Genomic DNA, 16,331 nt, shown 5'->3' on the forward strand with positions numbered 1-16,331 from the left:
AGGATTCTGTGAGTGCCTACGTTGTTCTTCAACCTCAGTGTTATCTTCAGACACTAATTTGTCTGTTTTAGTGGTGTTAGTAGCAAATGTACACTCTGAGCGACAAGGTGGTGCATGTGCAGTTCAGGAGGACGCACAAACGCATTGGAAACTCTGTTTTGGAATTGCCATTCTAATATGTATACCAGTACCAGCAGTAGCAGGACCACTACTAGCAAAGATTGGACATAATCTGAGCCATGTCTTTCCACTGCAGGCGGTGTATGGAATGCTAGCTATTTTCCTTTTTTTGGACAAATCAACACATTCATCATTAAATTCCCTCTTAATCCTTTTCCTTTATCAAGAGCTGAGGAACTATGAGATTGAATTTATCAAATAGTGTTTTGATTTGAGGATGCTTTTGTCCTGCATAACCATTTTTACTAGTACACTACTGCCAGTACTAGTACTGGGCTGCTCCTGATCTGTACAATTTATTTCTGCCAAGTGGATTAATCCTACTTGTACGGATTGGATCTACTTGTAAATGCATGTCACCGCACCTGCGGAACGCCCACCGAGATAAGGAAAGGAATGCTCCACAATATATTTTCAACAAACAGGTTTTATATCTTATCGGGGGTTATGCTGCTCTGATTCAAAGACAAGAACACCCTGTTTACTTTTTTGGGGATTTTTTAAATATAGATTTCACTGAAAGACCCTTTCAAAATAGACAGGTATTGAAAGGGTCTCCCGGACTTCAGAGCCTAAATATTGATGATTCACTCCAGCCTCCCAGCACTTCCTCCGTCTATACACCCATTGGAGAGGACTCCACACTAACCGGAGACATCAGAAGTTTTATGTTTCTCCGCAAATGTAAGTTTACAGCCTTTCCACATTTGTGAACTCTATTATTTCGAGTTGCCTGTTGAAACGGATATGAATTGACTATTCATTGTCGAATCAAGGACTGTATCCATCACGTGCATCTATTCCAGGACATATTTTGCATATAGTGCAGGTCTTCAATCTGGAGGAGGACATGCACATTCTCCAGCATTATTCAGCTGTTTATATTAGCCATTGATTCAATGGACTAATTTGGAAGCATTTGTTACTATGCAGATTACATAACATGAATCTCTCAATTATGTGATTTTAGTGTGTTTACCACGTTGATTTCTGTTCAAATTTGCATTCTTGGTCTGGCCAGACTACATACTTTTGTTGTGTACAATAAATTTTAGCTTTCATTCTACTTTTCTAGCGCTGAGGCATATTTTATATAGCTTTATAATAATGACAGGATTCTTTTGCTTTCCTATGTCCCTGGTTCACACCTAATGCTATTTTATGAGCAGAGCACTGCAGCTAACCTCCCTACACACTGTCTGTTCTAAAATGGCACTTAAGAAAACGATGGAGGACTATATATATACAAAAGATGGCAATCCAAAACTCATGAGACTTTTGCAAAAAAAATTTCAAGTAAATTACGTTAGCAGCAACTTTCATTTGTAGACTGGAAAGAAAGAAGATTGTTCCTAACTTGTCCAAAATTGAATAGCAAATGCTGCATTTATCCCCTCAGATCTGGGGGTAAGTTTATCAAGCTGAGAGTTTTTCGGCGGGTTTAAAAAACCAATCAAATACTAGCTATCATTTATTTAGTGTATTCTACAAAATGACAGCTAGAATCTGATTGTTTGCTATAGGCAACACCTCCACTTTACAAACCCGTTGGAAAACTCTCAGCTTGATACATTTACCCCCTGGTGTGCTTCGGTGAGTAAACATGTCTTTTGCACCATTTACACAAGTAACATTGGTATTTTCATTTTGTATTGCTGTCACTTTTTCTAAAAACTTTTTTTGTAAATAATTTTTTTTTGTAGGTAGTGCTTTGTGACCTCCAGTGAAAAAGTTAACATTTAAGTCTATTGTGGAGACTCACTCTGCAACTGTCTAATCTGTACATGGGATCACTCTTTTGCAAGCTGTTCTCAGGCTTCCATGTCTCACAGTACATTTTTACAGTGGAGTTAAAGCTTTAATGAAACGTGGTCAGTGGTCAGGCATTCTGTACGTTTCTTTACATGTAACAAACCTTTACTTCCCTGCTATATCCTACAAGCTTGCTCTAAAATAGATTGCTCCCAGTTGCTTGCCTGTATTATCCTGTCACTTGTTATTATGCCTTCTGCACACTATGATGTATGTGCTTGTTAAAATCCCATTATTTTGCCTGTTCTTCCTCTACATCTTTGTCGTATATTGTACATCCTCACTGTACCGCACTGCTGCTTTTTGTGGCACTTTATAAATAAACTCTAATAATAATATATATAAATATATAATAGTATTTTTCAGCATATCAGCATATCTTACAATGCTAGAATACTAATATACACATTTTGATTATGTCTGCTCTATAAAGTAGAGCATTGTATAATTGTTGCTTTTGCAAGTATATAATTTAAAAATGCATAATCCCAAAGCCGATATTGTATATAATGAAAACATCATGATAAAATATCAACAATGATGGATGAACTCTGGATGAACTCTGCATTTAGGGCATGGTCATTTTGTTTACAGTTTTATTACTGCCATATTTATATTTTGCCTTTTTCACATCCACAGATGTGGCAAACAAGTTAAGTCATATAGAAAAAATGTATTTAATACAGGAAAAATATAACTTTTATACAGATTGAAAAATATTTTTTTTAAAAAAAAATAAAGAAATAGAAATAGTTATTGATGTTTCAATTTGCTTTTTTTAATAAACATAGATTAGATGAATTTATTATAATGACATGAATTAACTCTTATTAAGCAAAGTGATCAATGTGAGACATTATGGTGCATATACCTAATAATGTGGTCAAAGTGAAAGTCAAAAAGATTTATTGTTTACAAATGGGGCAGTTGCAGAACTTTGGCAAAACACAAATGGATGGAGTTGGGTGTAAGTCAGTGTTGGCTAACCTGTGACACTCCAGCTGTTGCCAATATATAGCAGCTTATTGCCAGAAGGGTATGCTGGGACTTGTAGTTTCACAACACCTGGAGTGTCACAGGTTAGCCAACACTGGTGTAAGTGGATCTGATGCACACCTGACAAAATCAGGAGTACTGTAGGTAGTAGAGCAAGGGATTGCCTTGGCCTATTAAAGAAAAAGGAGACCTTCTGTATATATATATATATATATATATATATATATATATATATATATATACATACATATGTAGAGGGAGCGGTTTGATACAGACCTCTAAGAGGTATAAGAGTTAGGTAGTTTGTTGTCAGTCTACAGGATAAGGCTGCAAACAGTGTTACACATTTCTACAGCAGTGCACCTAATTTAAAGATATACAGGTGGAGGACATACAGTATGTGTGACAAAATAATAGTGTAGAGTGTGATTCAACTTACAGTTTTTCAAGTGGTTTAGAGTTCTTTTTTTTCACAGCTAACAGCAGCTTACAGGGTCTGCTGTGAGTCTAATCAAGCAGAGCACCTGAAGAGATCAGGTGGGAGTGTCACCTATCCATCAAGCTAGGACTGTGGGAGACATGTAAAGTATTTAAGCCTGAGTTGTGCATTATGCAGTGTGACCAATGCTGTCCGGTGTCTAGGGAGTTGGTCTCACACTAACAAGAAAGTGTGTATGCAAGAAGTTGTTCATGTGTGCTTCATCAGAAGAGCGTTTGTGCCACAAATGGTTTCAGAAGTGTGAGAGCTAAGGGAGGCAGTTTTCTGCTACTTAATCCGGTAGTTTGAGAGCACTTATGAATGTGGCTACTGCACAGCAAGAGCAACAGGCTCAGGTGCTATGATTTGCAGAGACACTAGAGGAAAACCACAGGCTCTTACGGGAAGAGATAGCCCAGGTGAGACATGACAGAAATGTACCACCTAGTCAGGCTCTGCTCTGACTAGGTGGCAGCAAAATTATACCAGCTGATGACATAGAAGCATATTTGGTGTCCTTTGAGAGAGTTGCAAAGAGGGGAAATTGGCCTCCTGAAGTTTGGGTTATGAGGCTGGTGCTATATCTAACTGGCGAAGTTCAAAAAGCTTATATGGATCTGGAGAGGACCAGGGCACTCATTATCCATGCATAAACTCTGAGATATTGGCTTGCATTGGGGTTTTCGGGCCAGGTCGAGCTAAGCACAATCACAAATGACACTGTGATCAAGAAAAAACTGTCAGAGGACAATTGTCTGAGCTTTCTAAAATTTTTACAAAAATGACTTCAGTCAGAGGTGAATTTGCCTACTCAGACTTTTGAGGTTTTGCTGATAGATCACTGCATCTGGGGGCTGGAACACAGTCTGTAAATGTGTGCTGCAGTTAGACCCACAGATTTATGGTGAACTTGCCACAGTGTTAGAGTAGTTGGTGCTTTACAGCAAATGACCAAAGAATCTGCAAAAAACAGGTTTGTCAACCCTCGCCATGGGCCCAATGGTAAAACTGCTATTGACAGAGGGCCAGTTACAAAGGTGTCTAATCCAATGTGCTTTGAATGTGGGGAGCCAGGCTACTTTTGGGCCATGTTCTAAACTACAGGAACGCATGACTGTTCTGTTGCACATGTTGGGTCTGCTTATTAAAGCTGTTGTACTGTGAGCCCCACATAATGAATTCCTTGCTTGTATCAATCATAATCTTGTTCTAGCTTTGGTTGATGGTGGAATTGAGCATGCAACTAACTGTTTACTAGGTAAAGAGCAACAAACTTCTCTTCAGCTACCAGTCTGACAGCTGTGCTATTACTTACCACACCCATGCAGCTAATTTTCCTGCAGGTTCTGATTGGTGTTGCTTCCTCTCCCTGGCAGCATAACAATGCTGGTGATCGTTCCGGCTTGACCTACTGTGCCTTGTATCCTGACCTGTTCTTGTCTCAGTATTTAACCCAGATTGTTCTGAGGATTCTTCTGTCTTCTCCACTCTTGACTCTTGGCTTTGTTAAATGGATTTGCTCTCATATCTCTACCTGACCAGACCCCTGGTTTATTTAATGTATTCTGCTGTATTCTCTAATCCTGATCTCTTCCTGTCTGACTCTGAGTTTGCCAAATACATTTTGGTTGCTCACTACCTCCTACTGTGAGCTGTTCACTCTATTAAATATGTGCCAGACTACTCTGCATTAACCCCTGCCTGCCTGGCTCTGAGTTCTGCTAATAATATCCTGGTTGCTCACTACCTCCTATCGTGTTCCGTCCACTCCACCGAGCAAGTGCTGGATAAACAACTGCTTCTAACTGAGCTTAAGTCCTTTGGGCAACCGAACACTGTGGAACACAACTAGTTCCTCAGAAAGGGGGCTACAAATGGTGAACATCTTGTGAAGCAGTTCTAGCAATTGAAGATCTCACGCTACTCTGCCCTTAACAAGAACATGTCCTAAATCCAGGTGTATGGCACCTCTCATACAATACCTGTAGTTCAGGTCCCCTTTGAAAAATTAAGGTATGGACCTTGTGGGGCCAATGGAGAAGTGTGCTCATGGGCACCAATATATATTAGTGGTGCTTCACTATGCCACCTGATATCCAAAGGCAGCTCCCCTGCGGAATTTAAAGTCCAGCAGCCTAGCTAAAGAGCTCTTGTTAATTTTTGCAAATTTGGGAATTCCCAAGTAAATTCTTAATGACTAGGGCTCCCTGTTCATTTCCAAGTTGATGAAGAACATGTGTCAGCTACTAGGAGCTACGGCTCTTCACACCTCTGTGTACCATCCACAAACAGGCTGCTTTAACCGCACATTAAAGCACATGCTGAGGAAAGCCGTGGCGCTGGAGAAAAAAAGATTGTGACACTGTTATCCCATATATGATGTTTGCCACCATGAGTTACCTCAAGCCTCAACAGAGTTTAGTCCTTTTAATGTATTGTTTGGGAGATAGCCAAGTGGTATCTATGTTGAAGGAAGGTTGGAAGGGAAAGCACCAGAGAACAAATTTGGTACGATTTGGCCCAAATGTATGAGAGGTTGTGAAAGATAGGGCCCATTGTACAACAACATGTTAAAGAGGCTCAGGAATAGCAAAAGAGAAGCTATGATAAAACTGCTGCAGTTTGATCTTTCAGTCCTGTGGACATGGTCCTGGTCCCAACCCAGAAAAGCAAACTTTTTGCCCATTGGCAAGGTCCTTATGAAGTCCTAGAGGCTGTCAGCCCCTTAAATTTCAGAGTCTGTTAATTGGGGAGGAGAAGAGAGGAACAAATATACCATGTCAATATCCTTAAACCTTATTATGATGATAACTCTTCTTCTGGGTTAGTGGGTACACTCATTGAAAAGTCTGATGTTCCCATAGAGCTAACTTCATCTGTTAGGCAAAAACAGCAGACTGGGGAAATGATATGCTAGAATAGGGATGTCCGTTACCGGATATACTACTTTAATTGAACACGACATTGTCACTCCATCGGGAGTTGTCATGAAGCAAAAGACATACCACATTTCTAAAGCCAGACGGACTGCGGTGAGAAAGGAGATGAAAAGATGGTTCATCTGGACATGACTGAGGAATCCACTAGTAAATAGAACAGTCCTATTGTGCTTGTCCCAAAACCGATTGTAAGTGTTTGGTTCTGCAATGACTTTAGGTGGTTGAACAGTGTATCCCAGTTTAATGCCTGCCCTGTGCCACTGGTGAACAAATTAATAGAAAATCTATCTGGAAGTAACTATTTGACAACTTTTTACTTAACAAAAGGGTATTGGTAAGTTCCCCTTACTTCCTCAACCAAGCAAAAGACCGCATTTTCCACCACTAATGGTCTCTTCTAATATAACCTTATACCCTTTGGGTTGCAAGGGGCACCTTCCACTTTCCAAAGGACCATGAATACGTTGCTACCACCCTATGCAGCTTATTCAGTCACTTACTTGAATGACATACTGATTTATACCCCACACTGGAAGTCACACCTGGCCAAATTCATTGTATTCTTAGCTGCATTGAGGTCCACAAGCTTGACAGCTAATCCAGAAAAGTATACCATAGCTTTGAGAAAAAAACAAGTATTTGGAGTACATTGTTGGGCAAGGGCAAGTAAAACCCCAACTATTCAAAGTGGAAGCAATCAAAAACTGATCAAGACCAGACAAGAGATTACAGTTAAGAACCTTCCTAGGCCTAGTAAGTTACTCCAGGTGATTTTTTTAAGCCATTTCGCCGGTAGAGCAGCTCCACTTATGACATATTAAAGGAAAGTTGTCCAGACCGGTTAGCCTGGTCTGACCATTCAGATCCTGTTTGGTCAGATCTTCACTTAGCCCTCTGTTTCTCTCCAGTACTACAAGCACCTTTACCCAGAGGTTCTTCCTCCAAACTGATGCCTCTGGTGTCGACTTAGGTGCAGTCTTGTCACAGGAAAAGAATGGAATAAAGAATCTGGTTTTATATCTGAGTCAGAAGCTACTTCCGAGGGAACATAAATATGCAACTGTAGAGATGAAATTCTTCACCAGAAAATGGGCCACAGAAGTTTTGCACTATTATCTTCTAGGCAGAGAATTCTTATTAATAACAGATCATTTTTTTTTTCACTCCTACGCTATTATTAACCTCAATAACAATCATTTCCACTAATTTCCAGTCTATTCAGAACACCTCACACCTCACAATATTGTTTTTAGGCGAAAAGGTTGCACCGAGGTAGCTGGATGTCTATGCTAAGCGACACAAGTGGGCAGCACAAACATGTGGCCCATCTAGTAGTGGCACTGCAGTGGCAGACAGGATGGCAGTTTGAAAAACTAGTCCCCAAAGAGCACATAATGCCAAGAAAAGAGGTGCAAGATGGAATTGTCCTTGGGCCCTCCCACCCACCCTTATGTTGTTGAAATAGAACATGCACACTTTAACAAACCAATCATTTCAGCGACAGGGCCTACCAAACAACTGTGGCTGAAATAATTGGTTTGTTTGGGCCCCCACACAAAAAAAGCTATTCATCTCTCCCTGTACAAACTAAACTGGCTCTACTGAGGCAAGATGTTGTCCTCATGCTCATCCTCTGATTCCTCGCCCCCTTCAGTGTGTACTTCCTCATCCTCACACATTATCAATTCGTCCCCGCTGGACTCCACAGTCACCAGTCCCTCTGTAGTCTCTAGAGGCCAGTGCTGGTCTTGATTGAAGAATTGATAATTCATATTTATGAACATCATCTTCTCAACGTTTTGCGGAAGCAACCTCTTTCGCCGCTCACTGACCAGGTTTCCCACTGCACTAAAAACTCTTTCGGAGTACACACTGGAGGGGGGACAACTCAGGTAAAATAGAGCCAGTTTGTACAGGGGCTTCCAAACTGCCTTTTTTTCCTGCCAGTAAGAATAAGGACTGTCTGACATGTCTACTTGGATGGTGTCAGCAAAGTAATCCTCCACCATTTTTTTAATGGTGACAGCATCCAATGCAGGGACATTAGACATGTCTGCAATGGTTGGCAGGTCCTTCAGTCTGGACCAGATGTTCGCAGCATCCCTGCCAGCGGGTCGTTTATGAAATCTCAGCTGTTTCCTCGCAGCCACAGGTGTGGAAGAAAATGAAGGAGGAGCTGTTGGCATGTCACGGTCCTCTTCAGATGACAATCTCCTGACCAGCATGTCTTTGCACTGCTGTAGACTTGTGTCCGCCGGAAACAGAGACACAACATACGCTTTAAACCGAGGTTTGAGCACGGTGGCCAGAATGTATTCCTCTGACTTTAAAAGAGTGACCACCCTCAGATCCTGGCAAAGCGTATGAAGGGCTTCATCCACAAGAGCTACATGCTTTGTGGAATCGCAATGCTTTAACAGCTCCTCCCTCACTTACTCCAGCTGCTTCTGCAACAGCCTGATCAGGGGAATCACCTGACTCAAGCTGGCAGTGTCGGAACTGACTTCTCGTGTGGCAAGTTCAAACGGCTGGAGAACCTTGCACAACACGGAAATCAGTCTCCACTGCGCTTGACTCAGGCGCATCTCCACTCCTTTGCCTATGTCGTAGGTGGCTGTGTAGGCTTGAATGGCCTTTTGCTGCTCCTCCATCCTCTGCAGCAAATAGAGGGTGGAGTTCCAGCGCATCACAGCCTCTTGTTTGAGGTGATGGCAGGGCAGGTTCAGCCTTTTTTGATGTTGTTTGAGTCTGTGGTAGGCAGTGGCAGAATGCCGAAAGTGTCCAGCAATTTTGCGGGCCACCACAAGCATATCCTGCACACCCCTGTCACTCTTCAGGTAATGCTGCACCACCAAATTTATTGTGTGGGCAAAACATGGGACGTGCTAGAAATTGCCCATATGTAATGCCCACACAATGTTACTGGCGTTGTCTGACACCACAAATCCCCAGGAGAGTGTAAGTGTCACAGTCATATAGTCCTTAGTTTGCCCTAAACCACTTGTCCACACGTCCGTGGTTAAGTGGACAGTGGGTACAACCGCATTTTTCAGAGCACTGAGGACACTTTTTCGTACTTCTCTGTACATCCCGGGTATCGCCTGCCTAGTGAAGTGGAATCTCGACGGGATTTGGTACCGGGGACACAATACCTCCATCAACCGTCTAAATCCCACTCCACTGATGGCGGACACCGGACGCATGTCTAACACCAACATAGTTGTTCCGGCCGCAGTTATCCGCTTTGCCATAGGATGACTACTGACGTACTTCGTGCTCATGGCAACTGACTGTTGTACGGTCAATTGTTTAGTGAAAGATGTAGCGTTCTTACGACTTCCCCTCTTTAAAGATGACCGACTACCAGCAGCAAAGCAGCAGCGGCAGTAGTAGGCGTACCGCTGCAGGATCCTCCGGAATAATCCCGGTTTGAAGAGGACTCAGTCATGCCGGTGACATGGCCTGCAGGACTATCTCTGATTGAGATCGTGGAGGAAATTGACGAGGAGGGTGTTGCTGGTGTGGATACAACAGGACCAAGGTATTTAGGTGTCCCTGAACTGCTGATGGTCCTAGCCACAGGTCCTAAACTAAACACTGAATTATGAAGGTTCTTCAGGTGACGTATAAAGGAGGATGTCCCTAGGTGGCCAAGATCCTTACCCCTGCTTATTTGAGCTTTACATAAGGTACATATGGCCATACATTTGTTGTCTGGATTGGGATAGAAATAACTCCAGACCGAAGATGTGGATTTTTTTGGTCTTCTGCCCAGGCATGACGATGGGCTTTTTCATCCCATGGACAACAACCGTTTCCCCCCCTTGGTGCCTCATTTAAGATAACCACATCAGCATCCTCCTCGTCAAGTTCCTCCTCAGCACCAGCTACATCAATATCCTCCTCCCGGTGTACAACATTCACACTTTCATTAGCCAAATCTGTAACTGGACTGTGGGTGATCCTTCCAGCATATGCAGAGGGCGTGCTGCAAATGGTGGAAGGAGCCACCTCTTCCCGTACAGTGATGGAAAGGTCAGGCTTCGCAACCACCAACATCCTTGGATTCTCCTTGGGGATTTGTGATGCCATCTCTTTAGAAGGCAGAGTTGTTTGCTGTGTTGTTGATGACAGCTTAACTCTCTTAAATTTTTTTGAGGGGGGGGAGGAGGAGGGCTTAGATCCTTGAGTGAAGCTAAACCACTAGTCCTGAACACGGGCCAGGGCCTAAGCCGTTCCTTGCCACTCCGTGTGGCATTTTGGCAAGTTTACGTTTCTCCTCAGATGATTTTAATTTTCTTTTTTTGCTAATTTTAGTGAACTTTGGCTTTTTGGATTTTACATGCCCTCTACTAGGAGATTGGGCATCGGCCTTGGCAGACGACGTTGATGGCATTTTATCGTCTATGTCATGACTAGTGGCAGCAGCTTCAGCATTAGGAGGAAGTGGTTCTTGATCTTTCCCTACTTTATCCTCCAAATTTTGGTACTCCATTATAGTTTAATCTCTGGTACTAATATTTCTGGACTGCATGAACAGTGAACGTAGTTTAATCTCTGGTACTAATATTTCTGGACTGCAGGAACAGTGAACGTAGTTTAATCTCTGGTACTAATATTTCTGGACTGCAGGAACAGTGAACGTATTTATATATTGCAGTACTAATATTTCTGGACTGCAGGAACAGTGAACGTATTTATATATTGCAGTACTAATATTTCTGGACTGCAGGAACAGTGAACGTATTTATATATTGCAGTACTAATATTTCTGGACTGCAGGAACAGTGAACATAGTAAAATATTGCAGTACTAATATTTCTGGACTGCAGGAACAGTGAACGTATTTATAAATTGCAGTACTGATATTTCTGGACTGCAGGAACAGTGAACTTATTTATATATTGCAGTACTAATATTTCTGGACTGCAGGAACAGTGAACGTATTTATATATTGCAGTACTGATATTTCTGGACTGCAGGAACAGTGAACTTATTTATATATTGCAGTACTAATATTTCTGGACTGCAGGAACAGTGAACGTAGTAAAATATTGCAGTACTAATATTTCTGGACTGCAGGAACAGTGAACGTATTTATATATTGCAGTAGAATTTTTTTATACTTTTATAATAATTTTTTTACATTTTTTTTGTATAATTTTTTTTTATTTTTTTATGATTTTTTAATAATTTTAAAATAACAATTGACTTAGCAGAACAAAGCACAGGACACAGCACCACTGGACTCAGCAGGACAGAGCACTGGACAAAGCACCACTGGACTCAGCAGGACAGAGCACTGGAGAAAGCACCACTGGACTAATCAGCAGGACAGAGCACAGGACAAACTAAACACTGGATTAAGCAGGACAGAGGGACAGGACACAGCAGCACCACTACAATACAACATCCCTCTTCCCTGATCTGAGCCCGACTGAAGATGGCGGCCGCAAGTGGGGAATTTATAGAAACCGAGTCTCGCGAGATCCGACGCGGGGATTTGGCGTCATAGCCTCGGTTTAATTTTTTTTTACCACCGGAAATACCCGAACTGTGCTCGGATCCGCACTGTTCGGGTGGGCTCGGATTGCGCTAATCCGAGCCCGTTCATCTCTAATAATTTCATTATTATTTTGTACCTTCATTATTATTAACCTCACTAACACTAATTTACAGTGATTTCCATTCAATTTTAAGAGTGGTAGCATGTACAATTGATCAAACCAAGCAGTTTATCCACAAGGAGTGGCACTTTTGTGTCTGAAGTGCTTATTTTCTTTCGGCCCTCAATAAACAAGATAACAATGTCACCCACAATTACGAGAGGTCGCATGTACAATTCATCAAGCCAAACAGTTCATCCACAAGGAGTGCCACTTTTGTGGCTGAAGTGCAAGTCCAACATGGCCCTCCATAAACAATCTAACAATGGGCTTGTTAGAGTAATGGCAGAAACACACATCAGTGCCAGGAAAGATTAATGGAGCATGATGGAATTGTCCTTGGGCCCTCCCACCCATATGTTGGATCTTACAAAGAACATGCACACTTTAACAAACCAAGCACTTCAGCGACAAGGGCTTCCACTTTTGTGGCTGAAGTGCTTGGTTTGTTTGGGCCTCCACTAAACCAGCTAACAATGCCCTAAAGGCATGTTAGACCAACAGTGCTATGAAGTGAATTCTACACTGTCAAGATGATGTCATCATCATCTTCAGCATCATCCTCACCCTCATCAGTGTGTACATCATCATCACAGACTATAAATTCATGGATGTATTTACCGGTAAAGGCCTTCCTCGTGGAATATGTAGTTCATTTTTATGAACATCATCTTTTCCACATTTTTAGGAAGTGACCTCCTGGCTGTGCTGAAAACTCTTTCTGTGTACACACTGGAGGGTGGGCAGCTTAGGTATTTTAAAGCAAGTTTGTACATGGGTTTCCAAATGGCTTGTTTTTCCTCCCAGTATGGAAAGGGACTGTCTGACATTTCAATATCAATTAACTCTTGAAAATTCAGCTCTTTTATAAGGGTGTATATGAGACCCCAAACACTTTGTAGTGCAAATTCAGAAAAATTACCACCCTCCTATTTCTACTCTATCACTTTGCCTGCTCTATACTGTGACCTAACCCTTCTCTGTCCCTCTCTCAAATGGCGCTAGATCATCGTGGAAGCGGGTATTTATTGATTCAAAAACTTCCGAGATCCGACGACGTCACAATGACGTTTTGCCTCATTTTGGAATCCGAATAAGCGCAAGAGTACCAAGCTGACTCGGCTCTGTACTTGGAACCCCAAAGTTCGGGTGGGTTCGGTTTTAAGGAAACTGAGCCCGCCCATCTCTAAATTTAATAGACATCTGTCAATAGGTTATTAGCCCAGGTTTACAAGTGTAAATAACATGTTGGACAGGAGACGCAGCTTCAATTAAGAGGAAACTGCAAGACTAGCAAACTCCTTTATTTGAATTAAGGTGAAAATGTATACTCCAAGTGCAATTGTAGGCTTCGTAAAATTGAGAGGCTCTGAGAATTTTATCACGTGGAAATTTGCTATGGAGATGCTGTTAAAAGGTGAGAAATTATGAAAGGTTACAAGTGACCCAGGTAAAACCCGAGTTTCGATGATGTGCATAGGGCCATTCGGACCATTGACTTAACTGTAGAACAACACGTCTACTCTATCATAAAAGGGAAAACATAAGCAAAAGACTAGTGGGTTATCCTGTAGACAGCATATGAAGATAAGGGCCTCATGAGAAAAATGAACCTGAGGCACACTTTGTACGGAACCAAGTTAAGTGAGTGCAAAAACATGAATGAATACATCGATAAGATGTTATCCATTTCACAGCAGTTCATTTTCGTCAAAATCCAAGTCAACGATGAAGAGTTTGCCAATGCTATGTTACAGAATCTGAATTTGATTTTCTTGTAGTGACATTGGAATCATGTGGTACCAAATTAACTACAGAGGTCATAAGGATGAAACTGTTACAATTACAGGAGCAAGTACATGTGGACACAAAACCTGAAACAACTGGTTTGCTCACTAAGGACATTAAACCTAAAAGACGGAAGTGCAGACTGAAAATGCATAGTGACACTAAAAGCAACCATGATGAAAAGAATGAGTCAGCTTTGAATGTGGCAGAAAGCCACAGAAAGGATTCAGGAGCAACCAGACACTTCTGTAATAACCACTGATTTACTTCTTTGAGCAAGTGTGGTTCCATCACAGACAGAGGGATCAGAGACAAGTTCCTAACAGCAACAGAAGTTAAAACATCTGAAAATAGAAGGTAGAACTGTCATAACAAACATTAAAGAAGTTTTATTCGTACTAGATTTAGAAACTAATGTATTTGCCAAAAGTGTCGTAGAAAACAAAGTCTATAAAGTAGAATTCCCCGGAGGCAAATGAACTGTGCAAAATAAAAGAGGGACTTTAATAGTGACAGCTATCGGTTCCCAGTCACTGTATGTCTTAGAGACTGAGGAGCGTTAGGCAATGGTTATTTCAGATACAAGTCAGACTATGGAACTGTGAGACAAGCATTTGGACATTTTGGGTTTGACAATGTGCAGAAAGTTCTAAATGGAATAGTAACAGGAATAGCTGTAAGTATTCTTAAATAAACCGATATGAGAAAGTTGCATCAAAGGTAAAAATCCAACATCTCTTCTCGAAGTCAGCAGTGAGAGCTGAGGCGCTATTAGCATTGGTGCACACGTATGTGTATGGTCCCATGGAGACTGAGTCAATTAGTGGTTACTGCTACTTTATAACATTACTTGATGACTTTACGATGACTTAAAATAAAACAAAACTCCCTTGTTATAACCACATCTCTTAATTAAAAATACTACAATCCAAAATACTTACCTTCAGATGTCTTCATCTGTATGGAAGCCAATCTTGTAAGCTTTCAATCCAATGAGGCTTGTAACCATAACTAAAACAAACCATAATATTTCAAAGGACCTGTAACTGTTCCAAAAAAATAACATTCCAGGTCCAGGAGTAGTTCAAAAACATTAAAGCCCCAATAAAATAATATTCAGTCAAAAGGACCCCACATTATATCCAAAAGTCCATGTAAGCATCTTCTGTTCTTTAGCACAAAGGACCCCAAAATATATCCACATATGTACCTGCAGCACCTGTAGGAGGGGCATAGAAGCCCTGCGCCCAAATTCAATTGAAAAATTCAGACACGCGCAAAGCAGAAATACAGGTGTCGTATTGTGAGCACATGTTGCGCTCAGAATACCTACCCTAATAAATCAGGCCCGACATCTTTAGATGAAAACCATTTCGGCATTGTTGTGAATAGGCTAAGCCACCGTAAAGCAATAGAAAACAAATGTTTTCTGTCTTCTGACAAAACATGTCTTGACAATACAATTGAAAGTCCACATTCTGAGAAATGAAGTGGACAGATTTTAGCCCTGGAAAAGAATGCATGTATAAATGGAGATATGATAGCTGATTAGTGGATATTTAGGGAGGGTATTCAATTGTCGGCGGGATTGCCAAAAATCCCGCGGTCCGCGCACGATTACATATATTACGGTAATCGTGCGCGGAAAAACATGTAATATGGTCATTTACTCGCTGGATTTCAGCTCGCAGTTCCCTGAGCCGCGAGCTGAAAGCCAGCTAGAAATTACCGTATTACATGTATTAGTTTTTCTGCTGCGGGATTTTTGGCGATCCCGCCGACAATTGCATATGCACCTTAGAGACAAAGTCAAATGGTGGAATTCAAGATGGTATTGTCCTTGGAGTGTGGTAGATCTGTACCATAAGGCTGCCCTTTTGAATCAAACCAGGGGATTCGTATATATTTATGGAGAGGGAAAGCTGAAAAATCATTTCTCCGGGGGAAGCTTCATCCAATCCCAAGTTATAGGGGACTGCCCGAGACTTGCAGCAGAGGTGGTCCCCAAGAAGTGGTGTACTCACTCTGACGCCAGGGCAACCAGGGTACATCCTGGCTAGCAACAGGCAGCTGGGATGCGCAGCTGTAATTAAATTAGTAGGAAGAGGACATTGGATGGACAGTGGTATGAATGAATAGAGTTACACATTTTGGAAAAGTTATTAAATGAAGGTAGCCTGCACCCATACCTAAAGTTCAAAGTTTAGACACACAATATATTTTGAACGTTACAGGGGATCCATCATAGACAATGAAGCTAAAGAGAAAAGCAGAGTTCATTGGATGGACAGTGTTATGAATGAATAAAGTTAGGCATTTTGGAAAGTAAATACACTAATGTGGCCTGCACCCATACTACAAAATTTCAAAGATTAGGCACACAATGCATTGTCAGAGTATTTATCGGTAGTCAAGAGCAAGACTTTCCTACATTGTTTTACTTATATGCTCTGTGTCATAATGCTGCCTTTC

The sequence above is a fragment of the Mixophyes fleayi genome, chromosome 1, assembly GCF_038048845.1.
Source record: "Mixophyes fleayi isolate aMixFle1 chromosome 1, aMixFle1.hap1, whole genome shotgun sequence".
Classification (NCBI taxonomy): Eukaryota; Metazoa; Chordata; class Amphibia; order Anura; family Limnodynastidae; genus Mixophyes; species Mixophyes fleayi.